A 20,717-nucleotide genomic window follows, 5' to 3' on the forward strand; every position below is an offset into this window, starting at 1 on the left:
GCCATTTTGAAGCGAAATTGTTCCTTTGGGGGGTATTGCAATTTTTTCCCATTTTGAGGCGAAATTGTTCCTTTTGGGGGGTATTGCAACTTTTCGGCATTTTGAGGCGAAATTGTTCCTTTGGGGGGGTATTGCAATTTTTTGCCATTTTGAGGCAAAATTGTTCCTTTGGGGGGGTATTGACTCTTTTGGCCATTTTGAAGCGAAATTGTTCCTTTCGGGGGGTATTGCAACTTTTCAGCATTTTGAGGCGAAATTGTTCCTTTGGGGGGGTATTGCAATTTTTTGCCATTTTGAGGCGAAATTGTTCCTTTGGTAGGGTATTGCAACTTTTCGGCATTTTGAGGCGAAATTGTTCCTTTGGGCGGTATTGCAATTTTTTGCCATTTTGAGGCGAAATTGTTCCTTTGGGGGGGTATTGCAACTTTTTGCCATTTTGAAGCGAAATTGTTTCTTGGGGGGTATTGCAATTTTTTGCCATTTTGAGGCAAAATTGTTCCTTCCGGGGGTGTTGCAACTTTTCGGCATTTTGAGGCGAAATTGTTCCTTTGGGGAGGTATTGCAACTTTTGGCCTTTTTGAAGCGAAATTGTTCCTTTGGGGGGTATTGCAATTTTTTGCCATTTTGAGGCGAAATTGTTCCTTTGGGGGGGTATTGCAACTTTTGGCCATTTTGAAGCGAAATTGTTCCTTTGGGGGGTATTGCAATTTTTTGCCATTTTGAGGCGAAATTGTTCCTTTGGGGGGGTATTGCAACTTTTCGGCATTTTGAAGCGAAATTGTTCCTTTGGGGGGGTATTGCAATTTTTTTTTCATTTTGAGGCGAAATTGTTCCTTTGGGGGGGGGGTTTGCAACTTTTGGCCATTTTGAAGCGAAATTGTTCCTTTGGGGGGGTATTGCAACTTTAAGGCATTTTGAGGCGAAATTGTTCCTTTGGGGGGTATTGCAACTTTTGGCCATTTTGAAGCGAAATTGTTCCTTTGGGGGGGTATTGCAACTTTTCGGCATTTTGAGGCGAAATTGTTCCTTTGGGGGGGTATTGCAATTTTTTGCCATTTTGAGGCGAAATTGTTCCTTTGGGGGGGTATTGACTCTTTTGGCCATTTTGAAGCGAAATTGTTCCTTTCGGGGGGTATTGCAACTTTTCAGCATTTTGAGGCGAAATTGTTCTTTGGGGGGGTATTGCAATTTTTTGCCATTTTGAGGCGAAATTGTTCCTTTGGGGGGGTATTGCAACTTTTCGGCATTTTGAGGCGAAATTGTTCCTTTGGGCGGTATTGCAATTTTTTGGCATTTTGAAGCGAAATTGTTCCTTTGGGGGGGTATTGCAATTTTTTGCCATTTTGAGGCGAAATTGTTCCTTTGGGGGGATATTGCAACTTTTGGCCATTTTGAAGCCAAATTGTTCCTTTGGGAGGGGGTATTGCAATTTTTTGCCATTTTGAAGCGAAATTGTTCCTTTCGGGGGGTATTGCAACTTTTCAGCATTTTGAGGCGAAATTGTTCCTTTGGGGGGGTATTGCAATTTTTTGCCATTTTGAGGCGAAATTGTTCCTTTGGGGGGGTATTGCAACTTTTCGGCATTTTGAGGCGAAATTGTTCCTTTGGGCGGTATTGCAATTTTTTTGGCATTTTGAAGCGAAATTGTTCCTTTGGGGGGGTATTGCAATTTTTTGACATTTTGAGGCGAAATTGTTCCATTGGGGGGTTTTACAATTTTTGGCCATTTTGAGGCGAAATTGTTCCTTTGGGGGGGTATTGCAATTTTTTGCCATTTTGAGGCGAAATTGTTCCTTTGGGGGGGTATTGCAACTTTTGGCCATTTTGAAGCGAAATTGTTCCTTTCGGGGGGTATTGCAACTTTTCGGCATTTTGAGGCGAAAATGTTCCTTTGGGGGGGTATTGCAACTTTTGGCCATTTTGAAGCGAAATTGTTCCTTTGGGGGGGTATTGCAATTTTTTGCCATTTTGAGGCAAAATTGTTCCTTTCGGGGGTGTTGCAACTTTTCGGCATTTTGAGGCGAAATTGTTCCTTTGGGGGGGTATTGCAACTTTTGGCCTTTTTGAAGCGAAATTGTTCCTTTGGGGGGGTATTGCAATTTTTTGCCATTTTGAGGCGAAATTGTTCCTTTGGGGGGTATTGCAACTTTTCGGCATTTTGAGGCGAAATTGTTCCTTTGGGGGGGTATTGCAATTTTTTGACATTTTGAGGCGAAATTGTTCCTTTGGGGGGGTATTGCAACTTTTGGCCATTTTGAAGCGAAATTGTTCCTTTCGGGGGGTAATGCAACTTTTCGGCATTTTGAGGCGAAAATGTTCCTTTTGGGGGGTATTGCAACTTTTGGCCATTTTGAAGCGAAATTGTTCCTTTGGGGGGGGTATTGCAATTTTTTGCCATTTTGAGGCGAAATTGTTCCTTTGGGGGGGTATTGCAACTTTTGGCCATTTTGAAGCGAAATTGTTCCTTTGGGGGCTATTGCAATTTTTTGCCATTTTGAGGCGAAATTGTTCCTTTGGGGGGGTATTGCAACTTTTGTCCATATTGAAGCGAAATTGTTCCATTGGGGGGGTTTTACAACTTTTCGGCATTTTGAGGCGAAATTGTTCCTTTGGGGGGGTATTGCAACTTTTGGCCATATTGAAGCGAAATTGTTCCTTTGGGGGGGTTTTACAATTTTTGGCCATTTTGAGGCGAAATTGTTCCTTTCGGGGGGTATTGCAACTTTTCGGCATTTTGAGGCGAAATTGTTCCTTTGGGGGGTATTGCAATTTTTTGCCATTTTGAGGCGAAATTGTTCCTTTGGAGGGGTATTGCAACTTTTGGCCATTTTGAAGCGAAATTGTTCCTTTCGGGGGGTATTGCAACTTTTCGGCATTTTGAGGCGAAAATGTTCCTTTGGGGGGGTATTGCAACTTTTGGCCATTTTGAAGCGAAATTGTTCCTTTGAGGGGGTATTGCAATTTTTTGCCATTTTGAGGCGAAATTGTTCCTTTGGGGGGGTATTGCAACTTTTGGCCATTTTGAAGCGAAATTGTTCCTTTGGGGGGTATTGCAATTTTTTGCCATTTTGAGGCGAAATTGTTCCTTTGGGGAGGTATTGCAACTTTTGGCCATTTTGAAGCGAAATTGTTCCTTTGGGGGATATTGCAATTTTTTGCCATTTTAAGGCGAAATTGTTCCTTTGGGGGGGTATTGCAAGTTTTGGCCATATTGAAGCGAAATTGTTCCATTGGGGGGGTATTGCAATTTTTTGCCATTTTGAGGCGAAATTGTTCCTTTGGGGGGGTATTGCAACTTTTGGCCATTTTGAAGCGAAATTGTTCCTTTCGGGGGGTATTGCAACTTTTCGGCATTTTGAGGCGAAAATGTTCCTTTGGGGGGTATTGCAACTTTTGGCCATTTTGAAGCGAAATTGTTCCATTGGGGGGGTATTGCAATTTTTTGCCATTTTGAGGCGAAATTGTTCCTTTGGGGGGGTATTGCAACTTTTGGCCATTTTGAAGCGAAATTGTTCCTTTGGGGGGTATTGCAATTTTTTGCCATTTTGAGGCGAAATTGTTCCTTTGGGGGGGTATTGCAACTTTTGTCCATATTGAAGCGAAATTGTTCCATTGGGGGGGTTTTACAATTTTTGGCCATTTTGAGACGAAATTGTTCCTTTCGGGGGGTATTGCAACTTTTCGGCATTTTGAGGCGAAATTGTTCCTTTGGGGGGGGGGTATTGCAACTTTTGGCCATTTTGAAGCGAAATTGTTCCTTTGGGGGGGTATTGCAATTTTTTGCCATTTTGAGGCGAAATTGTTCCTTTGGGGGGGTATTGCAACTTTTGGCCATATTGAAGCGAAATTGTTCCTTTGGGGGGGTTTTACAATTTTTGGCCATTTTGAGGCGAAATTGTTCCGTTCGGGGGGTATTGAAACTTTTCGGCATTTTGAGGCGAAATTGTTCCTTTGGGGGGGTATTGCAATTTTTTGCCATTTTGAGGCGAAATTGTTCCTTTGGGGGGGTATTGCAACTTTTGGCCATTTTGAAGCGAAATTGTTCCTTTGGGGGGTATTGCAATTTTTTGCCATTTTGAGGCGAAATTGTTCCTTTGGGGAGGTATTGCAACTTTTGGCCATTTTAAAGCGAAATTGTTCCTTTGGGGGGTATTGCAATTTTTTGCCATTTTGAGGCGAAATTGTTCCTTTGGGGGGGTATTGCAAGTTTTGGCCATATTGAAGCGAAATTGTTCCATTGGGGGGGTATTGCAATTTTTTGCCATTTTGAGGCGAAATTGTTCCTTTGGGGGGGTATTGCAACTTTTGGCCATTTTGAAGCGAAATTGTTCCTTTGGGGGGTATTGCAATTTTTTGCCATTTTGAGGCGAAATTGTTCCTTTGGGGGGGTATTGCAAGTTTTGGCCATATTGAAGCGAAATTGTTCCATTGGGGGGGTATTGCAATTTTTTGCCATTTTGAGGCGAAATTGTTCCTTTGGGGGGGTATTGCAACTTTTGGCCATTTTGAAGCGAAATTGTTCCTTTCGGGGGGTATTGCAACTTTTCGGCATTTTGAGGCGAAAATGTTCCTTTGGGGGGGTATTGCAACTTTTGGCCATTTGGAAGCGAAATTGTTCCTTTGGGGGGGGTATTGCAATTTTTTGCCATTTTGAGGCGAAATTGTTCCTTTGGGGGGGTATTGCAACTTTTGGCCATTTTGAAGCGAAATTGTTCCTTTGGGGGGTATTGCAATTTTTTGCCATTTTGAGGCGAAATTGTTCCTTTGGGGGGGTATTGCAACTTTTGTCCATATTGAAGCGAAATTGTTCCATGGGGGGGTTTTACAATTTTTGGCCATTTTGAGGCGAAATTGTTCCTTTCGGGGGGTATTGCAACTTTTCGGCATTTTGAGGCGAAATTGTTCCTTTGGGGGGGTATTGCAACTTTTGGCCATATTGAAGCGAAATTGTTCCTTTGGGGGGGTATTGCAATTTTTTGCCATTTTGAGGCGAAATTGTTCCTTTCGGGGGGTATTGCAACTTTTCGGCATTTTGAGGCGAAATTGTTCCTTTGGGGGGGTATTGCAATTTTTTGCCATTTTGAGGCGAAATTGTTCCTTTGGAGGGGTATTGCAACTTTTGGCCATTTTAAAGCGAAATTGTTCCTTTTGGGGGGTATTTCAACTTTTCGGCATTTTGAGGCGAAAATGTTCCTTTGGGGGGATATTGCAACTTTTGGCCATTTTGAAGCGAAATTGTTCCTTTGAGGGGGTATTGCAATTTTTTGCCATTTTGAGGCGAAATTGTTCCTTTGGGGGGGTATTGCAACTTTTGGCCATTTTGAAGCGAAATTGTTCCTTTGGGGGGTATTGCAATTTTTTGCCATTTTGAGGCGAAATTGTTCCTTTGGGGGGTATTGCAAGTTTTTGCCATATTGAAGCGAAATTGTTCCATTGGGGGGGGGGTTTACAATTTTTGGCCATTTTGAGGCGAAATTGTTCCTTTCGGGGGGTATTGCAACTTTTCGGCATTTTGAGGCGAAATTGTTCCTTTGGGGGTGTATTGCAACTTTTGGCCATTTTGAAGCGAAATTGTACCTTTGGGGGGGTATTGCAACTTTTCGGCATTTTGAAGCGAAATTGTTGCTTTGGGGGGGTATTGCAATTTTTTGCCATTTTGAGGCGAAATTGTTCCTTTGGGGGGGTATTGCAACTTTTGGCCATTTTGTAGCGAAATTGTACCTTTGGGGGGGTATTGCAACTTTTCGGCATTTTGAAGCGAAATTGTTCCTTTGGGGGGGTATTGCAATTTTTTTTTCATTTTGAGGCGAAATTGTTCCTTTGGGGGGGGTTTTGCAACTTTTGGCCATTTTGAAGCGAAATTGTTCCTTTTGGGGGTATTGCAATTTTTTGCCTTTTTGAGGCGAAATTGTTCCTTTTGGGGGGTATTGCAACTTTTCGGCATTTTGAGGCGAAATTGTTCCTTTGGGGGGGTATTGCAATTTTTTGCCATTTTGAGGCGAAATTGTTCCTTTGGGGGGGTATTGCAATTTTTTGCCATTTTGAGGCGAAATTGTTCCTTTGGGGGGGTATTGCAACTTTTCGGCATTTTGAGGCGAAATTGTTCCTTTGGAGGGGGTTTTGCAACTTTGGGCCATTTTGAAGCGAAATTGTACCTTTTGGGGGGGTATTGCAACTTTTCGGCATTTTGAAGCGAAATTGTTCCTTTGGGGGGGTATTGCAACTTTTGGCCATTTTAAAGCGAAATTGTTCCTTTCGGGGGTATTGCAACTTTTCGGCATTTTGAGGCGAAATTGTTCCTTTGGGGGGGTATTGCAATTTTTTTTCCATTTTGAGGCGAAATTGTTCCTTTGGGGGGGTATTGCCACTTTGGGCCATTTTGAAGCGAAATTGTACCTTTGGGGGGGTATTGCAACTTTTCGGCATTTTGAAGCGAAATTGTTCCTTTGGGGGGTATTGCAATTTTTTGCCATTTTGAGGCGAAATTGTTTCTTTGGGGGGGTATTGCAACTTTTGGCCATTTTGTATCGAAATTGTACCTTTGGGGGGGTATTGCAACTTTTCGGCATTTTGAAGCAAAATTGTTCCTTTGGGGGGGTATTGCAATTTTTTTTTCATTTTGAGGCGAAATTGTTCCTTTGGGGGGGATTTTGCAACTTTTGTCCATTTTGAAGCGACATTGTTCCTTTGGGGGGGTATTGCAACTTTAAGGCATTTTGAGGCGAAATTGTTCCTTTGGGGGGGTATTGCAACTTTTGGCCATTTTGAAGCGAAATTGTTCCTTTGGGGGGGTATTGCAATTTTTTTCCATTTTGAGGCGAAATTGTTCCTTTGGGGGGGTATTGCGACTTTTGGCCATTTTGAAGCGAAATTGTTCCTTTGGGGGGGTATTGCAACTTTTTGGCATTTTGAGGCGAAATTGTTCCTTTGGGGGGGTATTGCAATTTTTTGCCATTTTGAGGCGAAATTGTTCCTTTGGGGGGGTATTGCAACTTTTCGGCATTTTGAGGCGAAATTGTTCCTTTGGGGGGTATTGCAACTTTTGGCCATTTTGAAGCGAAATTGTTCCTTTGGGGGGGTATTGCAATTTTTTGCCATTTTGAGGCGAAATTGTTCCTTTGGGGGGGTATTGCAACTTTTGGCCATTTTGAAGCGAAATTGTTCCTTTGGGGGGGTATTGCAACTTTTGGCCATTTTGAAGCGAAATTGTTACTTTGGGGGGGTATTGCAATTTTTTGCCATTTTGAGGCGAAATTGTTCTTTTGGGGGGGTATTGCAACTTTTGGCCATTTTGAAGCGAAATTGTTCCTTTGGGGGTATTGCAATTTTTTGCCATTTTGAGGCGAAATTGTTCCTTTGGGGGGGTATTGCAATTTTTTGCCATTTTGAGGCGAAATTGTTCCTTTGGGGGGGTATTGCAACTTTTCGGCATTTTGAGGCGAAATTGTTCCTTTGGGGGGGTATTGCAATTTTTTGCCATTTTGAGGCGAAATTGTTCCTTTGGGGGGGTATTGCAACTTTTGGCCATTTTGAAGAGAAATTGTTCTTTTGGGGGGGTATTGCAATTTTTTGACATTTTGAGGCGAAATTGTTCCTTTGGGGGGGGTTTTGCAACTTTTGGCCATTTTGAAGCGAAATTGTTCCTTTGGGGGGGTATTGCAACTTTTGGCCATTTTGAAGCGAAATTGTTCCTTTGGGGGGGTATTGCAACTTTTCGGCATTTTGAGGCGAAATTGTTCCTTGGGGGGGTATTGCAATTTTTTGCCATTTTGAGGCGAAATTGTTCCTTTGGGGGGGTATTGCAACTTTTGGCCATTTTGAAGCGAAATTGTTCCTTTCGGTGGGTATTGCAACTTTTCGGCATTTTGAGGCGAAATTGTTCCTTTGGGGGGGTATTGCAACTTTTGGCCATTTTGAAGCGAAATTGTTCCTTTGGGGGGGTATTGCAATTTTTTGCCATTTTGAGGCGAAATTGTTCCTTTCGGGGGGTATTGCAACTTTTCGGCATTTTGAGGCGAAATTGTTCCTTTGGGGGGGTATTGCAACTTTTGGCCATTTTGAAGCGAAATTGTTCCTTTGGGGGGGTATTGCAATTTTTTGCCATTTTGAGGCGAAATTGTTCCTTTGGGGGGGTATTGCAACTTTTGGCCATTTTGTAGCGAAATTGTACCTTTGGGGGGGTATTGAAACTTTTCGGCATTTTGAAGCGAAATTGTTCCTTTGGGGGGGTATTGCAATTTTTTTTTCATTTTGAGGCGAAATTGTTCCTTTGGGGGGGTTTGCAACTTTTGGCCATTTTGAAGCGAAATTGTTCCTTTGGGGGGGTATTGCAACTTTAAGGCATTTTGAGGCGAAATTGTTCCTTTGGGGGGGTATTGCAACTTTTGGCCATTTTGAAACGAAATTGTTCCTTTGGGGGGTATTGCAATTTTTTCCCATTTTGAGGCGAAATTGTTCCTTTGGGGGGGTATTGCAACTTTTGGCCATTTTGAAACGAAATTGTTCCTTTGGGGGGGTATTGCAACTTTTCGGCATTTTGAGGCGAAATTGTTCCTTTGGGGGGTATTGCAATTTTTTGCCATTTTGAGGCGAAATTGTTCCTTTGGGGGGGTATTGCAATTTTTTGCCATTTTGAGGCGAAATTGTTCCTTTGGGGGGGTATTGCAACTTTTCGGCATTTTGAGGCGAAATTGTTCCTTTGGGGGGGTATTGCAATTTTTTGCCATTTTGAGGCGAAATTGTTCCTTTGGGGGGTATTGCAACTTTTGGCCATTTTGAAGCGAAATTGTTCCTTTCGGGGGGTATTGCAACTTTTCTGCATTTTGAGGCGAAATTGTTCCTTTTGGGGGTATTGCAATTTTTTGCCATTTTGAGGCGAACTTGTTCCTTTGGGGGGGTATTGCAACTTTTGGCCATTTTGAAGCGAAATTGTTCCTTTCGGGGGGTATTGCAACTTTTCGGCATTTTGAGGCGAAATTGTTCCTTTGGGGGGGTATTGCAACTTTTGGCCATTTTGAAGCGAAATTGTTCCTTTGGGGGGGTATTGCAATTTTTTGCCATTTTGAGGCGAAATTGTTCCTTTGGGGGGGTATTGCAACTTTTGGCCATTTTGAAGCGAAATTGTTCCTTTGGGGGTATTGCAATTTTTTGCCATTTTGAGGCGAAATTGTTCCTTTGGGGGGGTATTGCAATTTTTTGCCATTTTGAGGCGAAATTGTTCCTTTGGGGGGGTATTGCAACTTTTCGGCATTTTGAGGCGAAATTGTTCCTTTGGGGGGGTATTGCAACTTTTGGCCATTTTGAAGCGAAATTGTTCCTTTGGGGGGGTATTGCAATTTTTTGCCATTTTGAGGCGAAATTGTTCCTTGGGGGGGTATTGCAACTTTTGGCCATTTTGAAGCGAAATTGTTCTTTTCGGGGGGTATTGCAACTTTTCGGCATTTTGAGGCGAAATTGTTCCTTTGGGGGGGTATTGCAATTCTTTTTCCATTTTGAGGCGAAATTGTTCATTTGGGGGGGGTATTGCCACTTTTGGCCATTTTGAAGCGAAATTGTACCTTTGGGGGGGTATTGCAACTTTTCGTCATTTTGAAGCGAAATTGTTCCTTTAGGGGGGTATTGCAACTTTTGGCCATTTTGAGGCGAAATTGTTCCTTTGAGGGGGTTTTGCAACTTTTGGCCATTTTGAAGCGAAATTGTTCCTTTGGGGGGGTATTGCAACGTTTGGCCATTTTGAAGCGAAATTGTTCCTTTGGGGGGGTATTGCAACTTTTCGGCATTTTGAGGCGAAATTGTTCCTTTGGGGGGGTATTGCAATTTTTTGCCATTTTGAGGCGAAATTGTTCCTTTGGGGGGGTATTGCAACTTTTGGCCATTTTGAAGCGAAATTGTTCCTTTCGGGGGGTATTGCAACTTTTCGGCATTTTGAGGCGAAATTGTTCCTTTGGGGGGGTATTGCAATTTTTTTTTCATTTTGAGGCGAAATTGTTCCTTTGGGGGAGGTTTTGCAACTTTTGGCCATTTTGAAGCGAAATTGTTCCTTTGGGGGGGTATTGCAACTTTAAGGCATTTTGAGGCGAAATTGTTCCTTGGGGGGTATTGCAACTTTTGGCCATTTTGAAATGAAATTGTTCCTTTGGGGGGTATTGCAATTTTTTCCCATTTTGAGGCGAAATTGTTCCTTTGGGGGGGTATTGCAACTTTTGGCCATTTTGAAACGAAATTGTTCCTTTGGGGGGGTATTGCAACTTTTCGGCATTTTGAGGCGAAATTGTTCCTTTGGGGGGGTATTGCAATTTTTTGCCATTTTGAGGCGAAATTGTTCCTTTGGGGGGTATTGCAACTTTAGGCCATTTTGAAGCGAAATTGTTCCTTTGGGGGTATTGCAATTGTTTGCCATTTTGAGGCGAAATTGTTCCTTTGGGGGGGTATTGCAATTTTTTGCCATTTTGAGGCGAAATTGTTCCTTGGGGGGGTATTGCAACTTTTCGGCATTTTGAGGCGAAATTGTTCCTTTGGGGGGGTATTGCAATTCTTTTTCCATTTTGAGGCGAAATTGTTCCTTTGGGGGGGTATTGCCACTTTTGGCCATTTTGAAGCGAAATTGTACCTTTGGGGGGGTATTGCAACTTTTCGTCATTTTGAAGCGAAATTGTTCCTTTAGGGGGGTATTGCAATTTTTTGCCATTTTGAGGCGAAATTGTTCCTTTGGGGGGGTATTGCAACTTTTGGCCATTTTGTAGCGAAATTGTACCTTTGGGGGGGTATTGCAACTTTTCGGCATTTTGAAGCGAAATTGTTCCTTTGGGGGGGTATTGCAATTTTTTTTTCATTTTGAGGCGAAATTGTTCCTTTGGGGGGGGTTTTGCAACTTTTGGCCATTTTGAAGCGAAATTGTTCCTTTGGGGGGGTATTGCAACGTTTGGCCATTTTGAAGCGAAATTGTTCCTTTGGGGGGGTATTGCAACTTTTCGGCATTTTGAGGCGAAATTTTTCCTTTGGGGGGGTATTGCAATTTTTTGCCATTTTGAGGCGAAATTGTTCCTTTGGGGGGGTATTGCAACTTTTGGCCATTTTGAAGCGAAATTGTTCCTTTCGGGGGGTATTGCAACTTTTCGGCATTTTGAGGCGAAATTGTTCCTTTGGGGGGTATTGCAACTTTTGGCCATTTTGAAGCGAAATTGTTCCTTTGGGGGGGTATTGCAATTTTTTGCCATTTTGAGGCGAAATTGTTCCTTTGGGGGGGTATTGCAACTTTTGGCCATTTTGTAGCGAAATTGTACCTTTGGGGGGGTATTGCAACTTTTCGGCATTTTGAAGCGAAATTGTTCCTTTGGGGGGGTATTGCAATTTTTTTTTCATTTTGAGGCGAAATTGTTCCTTTGGGGGGGTTTTGCAACTTTTGGCCATTTTGAAGCGAAATTCTTCCTTTGGGGGGGTATTGCAACTTTTCGGCATTTTGAGGCTAAATTGTTCTTTTGGGGGGGTATTGCAATTTTTTGCCATTTTGAGGCGAAATTGTTCCTTTGGGGGGGTATTGCAACTTTTGGCCATTTTGAAGCGAAATTGTTCTTTTCGGGGGGTATTGCAACTTTTCGGCATTTTGAGGCGAAATTGTTCCTTTGGGGGGGTATTGCAATTCTTTTTCCATTTTGAGGCGAAATTGTTCCTTTGGGGGGGTATTGCCACTTTTGGCCATTTTGAAGCGAAATTGTACCTTTGGGGGGGTATTGCAACTTTTCGTCATTTTGAAGCGAAATTGTTCCTTTAGGGGGGTATTGCAATTTTTTGCCATTTTGAGGCGAAATTGTTCCTTTGGGGGGGTATTGCAACTTTTGGCCATTTTGTAGCGAAATTGTACCTTTGGGGGGGGTATTGCAACTTTTCGGCATTTTGAAGCGAAATTGTTCCTTTGGGGGGGTATTGCAATTTTTTTTTCATTTTGAGGCGAAATTGTTCCTTTGGGGGGGGTTTTGCAACTTTTGGCCATTTTGAAGCGAAATTGTTCCTTTGGGGGGGTATTGCAACGTTTGGCCATTTTGAAGCGAAATTGTTCCTTTGGGGGGGTATTGCAACTTTTCGGCATTTTGAGGCGAAATTTTTCCTTTGGGGGGGTATTGCAATTTTTTGCCATTTTGAGGCGAAATTGTTCCTTTGGGGGGGTATTGCAACTTTTGGCCATTTTGAAGCGAAATTGTTCCTTTCGGGGGGTATTGCAACTTTTCGGCATTTTGAGGCGAAATTGTTCCTTTGGGGGGTATTGCAACTTTTGGCCATTTTGAAGCGAAATTGTTCCTTTGGGGGGGTATTGCAATTTTTTGCCATTTTGAGGCGAAATTGTTCCTTTGGGGGGGTATTGCAACTTTTGGCCATTTTGTAGCGAAATTGTACCTTTGGGGGGGTATTGCAACTTTTCGGCATTTTGAAGCGAAATTGTTCCTTTGGGGGGGTATTGCAATTTTTTTTTCATTTTGAGGCGAAATTGTTCCTTTGGGGGGGTTTTGCAACTTTTGGCCATTTTGAAGCGAAATTCTTCCTTTGGGGGGGTATTGCAACTTTAAGGCATTTTGAGGCGAAATTGTTCCTTTGGGGGGGTATTGCAACTTTTGGCCATTTTGAAACGAAATTGTTTTTTTGGGGGGTATTGCAATTTTTTCCCATTTTGAGGCGAAATTGTTCCTTTGGGGGGGTATTGCAACTTTTGGCCATTTTGAAACGAAATTGTTCCTTTGGGGGGGTATTGCAACTTTTCGGCATTTTGAGGCGAAATTGTTCCTTTGGGGGGGTATTGCAATTTTTTTGCCATTTTGAGGCGAAATTGTTCCTTTGGGGGGGTATTGCAACTTTTGGCCATTTTGAAGCGAAATTGTTCCTTTCGGGGGGTATTGCAACTTTTCGGCATTTTGAGGCGAAATTGTTCCTTTGGGGGGGTATTGCAATTTTTTGCCATTTTGAGGCGAAATTGTTCCTTTGGGGGGGTATTGCAACTTTTGGCCATTTTGAAGCGAAATTGTTCCTTTCGGGGGGTATTGCAACTTTTCGGCATTTTAGGCGAAATTGTTCCTTTGGGGGGGGTATTGCAACTTTTGGCCATTTTGAAGCGAAATTGTTCCTTTGGGGGGGTATTGCAATTTTTTGCCATTTTGAGGCGGAATTGTTCCTTTGGGGGGGTATTGCAATTTTTTGCCATTTTGAGGCGAAATTGTTCCTTTGGGGGGGTATTGCAACTTTTCGGCATTTTGAGGCGAAATTGTTCCTTTGGGGGGTATTGCAATTTTTTGCCATTTTGAGGCGAAATTGTTCCTTTGGGGGGTATTGCAACTTTTGGCCATTTTGAAGAGAAATTGTTCTTTTGGGGGGGTATTGCAATTTTTTGCCATTTTGAGGCGAAATTGTTCCTTTGGGGGGGTATTGCAACTTTTGGCCATTTTGAAGTGAAATTGTTCCTTTGGGGGGGTATTGCAATTTTTTGCCATTTTGAGGCGAAATTGTTCCTTTGGGGGGGTATTGCAACTTTTGGCCATTTTGAAGCGAAATTGTTCTTTTCGGGGGGTATTGCAACTTTTCGGCATTTTGAGGCGAAATTGTTCCTTTGGGGGGGTATTGCAATTTTTTTTCCATTTTGAGGCGAAATTGTTCCTTTGGGGGGGTATTGCCACTTTTGGCCATTTTGAAGCGAAATTGTACCTTTGGGGGGGTATTGCAACTTTTCGGCATTTTAAAGCGAAATTGTTCCATTGGGGGGGTATTGCAATTTTTTGCCATTTTGAGGCGAAATTGTTCCTTTGGGGGGGTATTGCAACTTTTGGCCATTTTGTAGCGAAATTGTACCTTTGGGGGGGTATTGCAACTTTTCGGCATTTTGAAGCGAAATTGTTCCTTTGGGGGGGTATTGCAATTTTTTTTTCATTTTGAGGCGAAATTGTTCCTTTGGGGGGGGTTTGCAACTTTTGGCCATTTTGAAGCGAAATTGTTCCTTTGGGGGGGTATTGCAACTTTTCGGCATTTTGAAGCGAAATTGTTCCTTTGGGGGGGTATTGCAATTTTTTTTTCATTTTGAGGCGAAATTGTTCCTTTGGGGGGGGTTTGCAACTTTAAGGCATTTTGAGGTGAAATTGTTCCTTTGGGGGGGTATTGCAACTTTTGGCCATTTTGAAGCAAAATTGTTCCTTGGGGGGGTATTGCAACTTTTGGCCATTTTGAAGCGAAATTGTTCTTTTCGGGGGGTATTGCAACTTTTCGGCATTTTGAGGCGAAATTGTTCCTTTGGGGGGGTATTGCAAATTTTTTTCCATTTTGAGGCGAAATTGTTCCTTTGGGGGGGTATTGCCACTTTTGGCCATTTTGAAGCGAAATTGTACCTTTGGGGGGGTATTTCAACTTTTCGTCATTTTGAAGCGAAATTGTTCCTTTGGGGGGGTATTGCAATTTTTTGCCATTTTGAGGCGAAATTGTTCCTTTGGGGGGGTATTGCAACTTTTGGCCATTTTGAAGCGAAATTGTTCCTTTGGGGGGGTATTGCAATTTTTTGCCATTTTGAGGCAAAATTGTTCCTTTGGGGGGGTATTGCAACTTTTGGCCATTTTGTAGCGAAATTGTACCTTTGGGGGGGTATTGCAACTTTTCGGCATTTTGAAGCGAAATTGTTCCTTTGGGGGGGTATTGCAATTTTTTTTTCATTTTGAGGCGAAATTGTTCCTTTGGGGGGGGTTTTGCAACTTTTGGCCATTTTGAAGCGAAATTGTTCCTTTGGGGGGGTATTGCAACTTTAAGGCATTTTGAGGCGAAATTGTTCCTTTGGGGGGGTATTGCAACTTTTGGCCATTTTGAAGCGAAATTGTTCCTTTCGGGGGGTATTGCAACTTTTCGGCATTTTGAGGCGAAATTGTTCCTTTGGGGGGGTATTGCAATTTTTTGCCATTTTGAAGCGAAATTGTTCCTTTGGGGGGTATTGCAATTTTTTCCCATTTTGAGGCGAAATTGTTCCTTTGGGGGGGTATTGCAACTTTTGGCCATTTTGAAGCGAAATTGTTCCTTTGGGGGGGTATTGCAACTTTTCGGCATTTTGAGGCGAAATTGTTCCTTTGGGAGGGTATTGCAATTTTTTGCCATTTTGAGGCGAAATTTTTCCTTTCGGGGGGTATTGCAACTTTTCGGCATTTTGAGGCGAAATTGTTCCTTTGGGGGGGTATTGCAACTTTTGGCCATTTTGAAGCGAAATTGTTCCTTTGGGGGGGTATTGCAATTTTTTGCCATTTTGAGGCAAAATTGTTCCTTTGGGGGGGTATTGCAACTTTTGGCCATTTTGTAGCGAAATTGTACCTTTGGGGGGGGGTATTGCAACTTTTCGGCATTTTGAAGCGAAATTGTTCCTTTGGGGGGGTATTGCAATTTTTTGCCATTTTGAGGCGAAATTGTTCCTTTGGGGGAATATTGCAACTTTTGGCTATTTTGAAGCGAAATTGTTCCTTTCGGGGGGTATTGCAACTTTTCGGCATTTTGAGGCGAAATTGTTCCTTTGGGGGGGTATTGCAACTTTTGGCCATTTTGAAGCGAAATTTTTCCTTTGGGGGGGTATTGCAATTTTTTGCCATTTTGAGGCGAAATTGTTCCTTTGGGGGAGTATTGCAACTTTTGGCCATTTTGAAGCGAAATTGTTCCTTTGGGGGGGTATTGCAATTTTTTGCCATTTTGAGGCGAAATTGTTCCTTTGGGGGGGTATTGCAATTTTTTGCCATTTTGAGGCGAAATTGTTCCTTTGGGGGGGTATTGCAACTTTTCGGCATTTTGAGGCGAAATTGTTCCTTTGGGGGGGTATTGCAATTTTTTGCCATTTTGAGGCGAAATTGTTCCTTTGAGGGGGTATTGCAACTTTTGGCCATTTTGAAGCGAAATTGTTCCTTTGGGGGGTATTGCAATTTTTTGCCATTTTGAGGCGAAATTGTTCCTTTGGGGGGTATTGCAACTTTTCGGCATTTTGAAGCGAAATTGTTCCTTTGGGGGGGTATTGCAATTTTTTTTCCATTTTGAGGCGAAATTGTTCCTTTGGGGGGGTATTGCCACTTTTGGCCATTTTGAAGTGAAATTGTTCCTTTGGGGGGGTATTGCAACTTTTCGGCATTTTGAAGTGAAATTGTTCCTTTTGGGGGGTTTTACAATTTTTGGCCATTTTGAGGCAAAATTGTTCCTTTTGGGGGGTATTGCAACTTTTCGGCATTTTGAGGCGAAATTGTTCCTTTGAGGGGTATTGCAATTTTTTTTCCATTTTGAGGCGAAATTATTCCTTTGGGGGGGTATTGCCACTTTTGGCCATTTTGAAGCGAAATTGTACCTTTGGGGGGGTATTGCAACTTTTCGGCATTTTGAAGCGAAATTGTTCCTTTGGGGGGGTATTGCAATTTTTTGCCATTTTGAGGCGAAATTGTTCCTTTGGGGGGGTATTGCAATTTTTTGCCATTTTGAGGCGAAATTGTTCCTTTGGGGGGTTATTGCAACTTTTGGCCATTTTGAAGCGAAATTGTTCCTTTGGGGGGGTATTGCAATTTTTTGCCATTTTGAGGCGAAATTGTTCCTTTCGGGGGGTATTGCAACTTTTCGGCATTTTGAGGCGAAATTGTTCCTTTGGGGGGGTATTGCAACTTTTGGCCATTTTGAAGCGAAATTGTTCCTTTGGGGGGGTATTGCAACTTTTGGCCATTTTGAAGCGAAATTGTTCCTTTGGGGGGGTTTTACAATTTTTGGCCATTTTGAGGCAAAATTGTTCCTTTTGGGGGGTATTGCAACTTTTCGGCATTTTGAGGCGAAATTGTTCCTTTGGGGGGGTATTGCAACTTTTGGCCATTTTGAAGCGAAATTGTTCCTTTGGGGGGTATTGCAATTTTTTGCCATTTTGAGGCAAAATTGTTCCTTTGGGTGGGTATTGCAACTTTTGGCCATTTTGAAGCGAAATTGTTCCTTTGGGAGGGTATTGCAATTTTTTGCCATTTTGAGGCGAAATTGTTCCTTTGGGGGGGTATTGCAACTTTTGGCCATTTTGTAGCGAAATTGTACCTTTGGGAAGGTATTGCAACTTTTCGGCATTTTGAAGCGAAATTGTTCCTTTCGGGGGGTATTGCAACTTTTCGGCATTTTGAGGCGAAATTGTTCCTTTGGGGTGGTATTGCAACTTTTGGCCATTTTGAAGCGAAATTGCTCCTTTGGGGGGTATTGCAATTTTTTGCCATTTTGAGGCGAAATTGTTCCTTTGGGGGGTATTGCAATTTTTTTTCCATTTTGAGGCGAAATTGTTCCTTTGGGGGGGTATTGCAACTTTTGGCCATTTTGAAGCGAAATTGTACCTTTGGGGGGGTATTGCAACTTTTCGGCATTTTGAAGCGAAATTGTTCCTTTGGGGGGGTATTGCAATTTTTTTTCCATTTTGAGGCGAAATTGTTCCTTTGGGGGGGTATTGCCACTTTTGGCCATTTTGAAGTGAAATTGTACCTTTGGGGGGGTATTGCAACTTTTCGGCATTTTGAAGCGAAATTGTTCCTTTTGGGGGGGTATTGCAATTTTTTGCCATTTTGAGGCGAAATTGTTCCTTTTGGGGGGTATTGCAACTTTTCGGCATTTTAAGGCGAAATTGTTCCTTTGGGGGGGTATTGCAACTTTTGGCCATTTTGAAGCGAAATTGTTCCTTTGGGGGGTATTGCAATTTTTTGCCATTTTGAGGCAAAATTTTTCCTTTGGGGGGGTATTGCAACTTTTGGCCATTTTGAAGCGAAATTGTTCCTTTGGGAGGGTATTGCAATTTTTTGCCATTTTGAGGCGAAATTGTTCCTTTGGGGGGTATTGCAACTTTTCGGCATTTTAAAGCGAAATTGTTCCTTTGGGGGGGTATTGCAATTTTTTTTCCAATTTGAGGCGAAATTGTTCCTTTGGGGGGGTATTGCCACTTTTGGCCATTTTGAAGCGAAATTGTTCCTTTGGGGGGTATTGCAATTTTTTGCCATTTTGAGGCAAAATTGTTCCTTTGGGGGGGTATTGCAACTTTTAGCCATTTTGAAGCGAAATTGTTCCTTTGGGGGGGTATTGCAATTTTTTGCCATTTTGAGGCGAAATTGTTCCTTTGGGGGGGTATTGCAACTTTTCGGCATTTTGAGGCGAAATTGTTCCTTTGGGGGGTATTGCAATTTTTTGCCATTTTGAGGCAAAATTGTTCCTTTGGGGGGGTATTGCCACTTTTGGCCATTTTGAAGTGAAATTGTACCTTTGGGGGGGTATTGCAACTTTTCGGCATTTTGAAGCGAAATTGTTCCTTTTGGGGGGGTATTGCAATTGTTTGCCATTTTGAGGCGAAATTGTTCCTTTTGGGGGGTATTGCAACTTTTCGGCATTTTAAGGCGAAATTGTTCCTTTGGGGGGGTATTGCAACTTTTGGCCATTTTGAAGCGAAATTGTTCCTTTGGGGGGTATTGCAATTTTTTGCCATTTTGAGGCAAAATTTTTCCTTTGGGGGGGTATTGCAACTTTTGGCCATTTTGAAGCGAAATTGTTCCTTTGGGAGGGTATTGCAATTTTTTGCCATTTTGAGGCAAAATTGTTCCTTTGGGGGGTATTGCAACTTTTCAGCATTTTAAAGCGAAATTGTTCCTTTGGGGGGTATTGCAATTTTTTTTCCAATTTGAGGCGAAATTGTTCCTTTGGGGGGGTATTGCCACTTTTGGCCATTTTGAAGCGAAATTGTTCCTTTGGGGGGTATTGCAATTTTTTGCCATTTTGAGGCAAAATTGTTCCTTTGGGGGGGTATTGCAACTTTTGGCCATTTTGAAGCGAAATTGTTCCTTTGGGGGGGTATTGCAATTTTTTGCCATTTTGAGGCGAAATTGTACCTTTGGGGGGGTATTGCAACTTTTCGGCATTTTGAAGCGAAATTGTTCCTTTGGGCAGGTATTGCAATTTTTTTTTCATTTTGAGGCGAAATTGTTCCTTTGGGGGGGGTATTGCAATTTTTGGCCATTTTGAAGCGAAATTGTTCCTTTGGGGGGTTATTGCAACTTTTGGCCATTTTGAAGCGAAATTGTTCCTTTGGGGGGGTATTGCAACTTTTCGGCATTTTGAGGTGAAATTGTTCCTTGGGGGGGTATTGCAATTTTTTGCCATTTTGAGGCGAAATTGTTCCTTTGGGGGAATATTGCAACTTTTGGCCATTTTGAAGCGAAATTGTTCCTTTGGGGGGGTATTGCAACTTTTCGGCATTTTGAGGCGAAATTGTTCCTTGGGGGGGTATTGCAACTTTTGGCCATTTTGAAGCGAAATTGTTCCTTTCGGGGGGTATTGCAACTTTTGGCCATTTTGAAGCGAAATTGTTCCTTTGGGGGGGTATTGCAACTTTTCGGCATTTTGAGGCGAAATTGTTCCTTTGGGGGGGTATTGCAATTTTTTGCCATTTTGAGGCGAAATTGTTCCTTTGGGGGGGTATTGCAACTTTTGGCCATTTTGAAGCGAAATTGTTCCTTTGGGGGGGTATTGCAATTTTTTGCCATTTTGAGGTGAAATTGTTCCTTTGGGGGGGTATTGCAACTTTTGGCCATATTGAAGCGAAATTGTTCCTTTGGGAGGGTATTGCAATTTTTAACCATTTTGAGGCGAAATTGTTCCTTTGGGGGGGTATTGCAATTTTTTGCCATTTTGAGGTGAAATTGTTCCTTTGGGGGGGTATTGCAACTTTTGGCCATTTTGAAGCGAAATTGTTCCTTTGGGGGGTATTGCATTTTTTTGCCATTTTGAGGCGAAATTGTTCCTTTGGGGGGGTATTGCAACTTTTGGCCTTTTTGAGGCGAAATTGTTCCTTTGGGGGGGTATTGCAACTTTTCGGCATTTTGAGGCGAAATTGTTCCTTTGGGGGGGTATTGCAATTTTTTGCCATTTTGAGGCGAAATTGTTCCTTTGGGGGGTATTGCAATTTTTGGCCATTTTGAAGCGAAATTGTTCCTTTCGGGGGGTATTGCAACTTTTCGGCATTTTGAGGCGAAATTGTTCCTTTGGGGGGGTATTGCAACTTTTGGCCATTTTGAAGCGAAATTGTTCCTTTGGGGGGGTATTGCAACTTTTCGGCATTTTGAGGCGAAATTGTTCCTTTGGGGGGGTATTGCAACTTTTGGCCATTTTGAAGCGAAATTGTTCCTTTGGGGGGGTAGTGCAATTTTTTGCCATTTTGAGGCGAAATTGTTCCTTTCGGGGGGTATTGCAACTTTTCAGCATTTTAAAGCGAAATTGTTCCTTTGGGGGGGTATTGCAACTTTTGGCCATTTTGAAGCGAAATTGTTCCTTTGGGGGGGTATTGCAATTTTTTGCCATTTTGAGGCGAAATTGTTCCTTTGGGGGGGTATTGCAACTTTTGGCCATATTGAAGCGAAATTGTTCCTTTGGGGGGTTTTTACAATTTTTGGCCATTTTGAGGCGAAATTGTTCCTTTGGGGGGGTATTGCAACTTTTGGCCATATTGAAGCGAAATTGTTCCTTTGGGGGGTATTGCAACTTTTGGCCATTTTGAAGCGAAATTGTTCCTTTGGGGGGGGTATTGCAACTTTTCGGCATTTTGAGGCGAAATTGTTCCTTTGGGGGGGTATTGCAATTTTTTGCCATTTTGAGGCGAAATTGTTCCTTTGGGGGGGTATTGCAACTTTTGGCCATTTTGAAGCGGAATTGTTCCTTTCGGGGGGTATTGCAACTTTTCG

Source organism: Anomaloglossus baeobatrachus, unplaced genomic scaffold (assembly GCF_048569485.1).
Source record: "Anomaloglossus baeobatrachus isolate aAnoBae1 unplaced genomic scaffold, aAnoBae1.hap1 Scaffold_43, whole genome shotgun sequence".
In the NCBI taxonomy this organism is placed as follows: Eukaryota; Metazoa; Chordata; class Amphibia; order Anura; family Aromobatidae; genus Anomaloglossus; species Anomaloglossus baeobatrachus.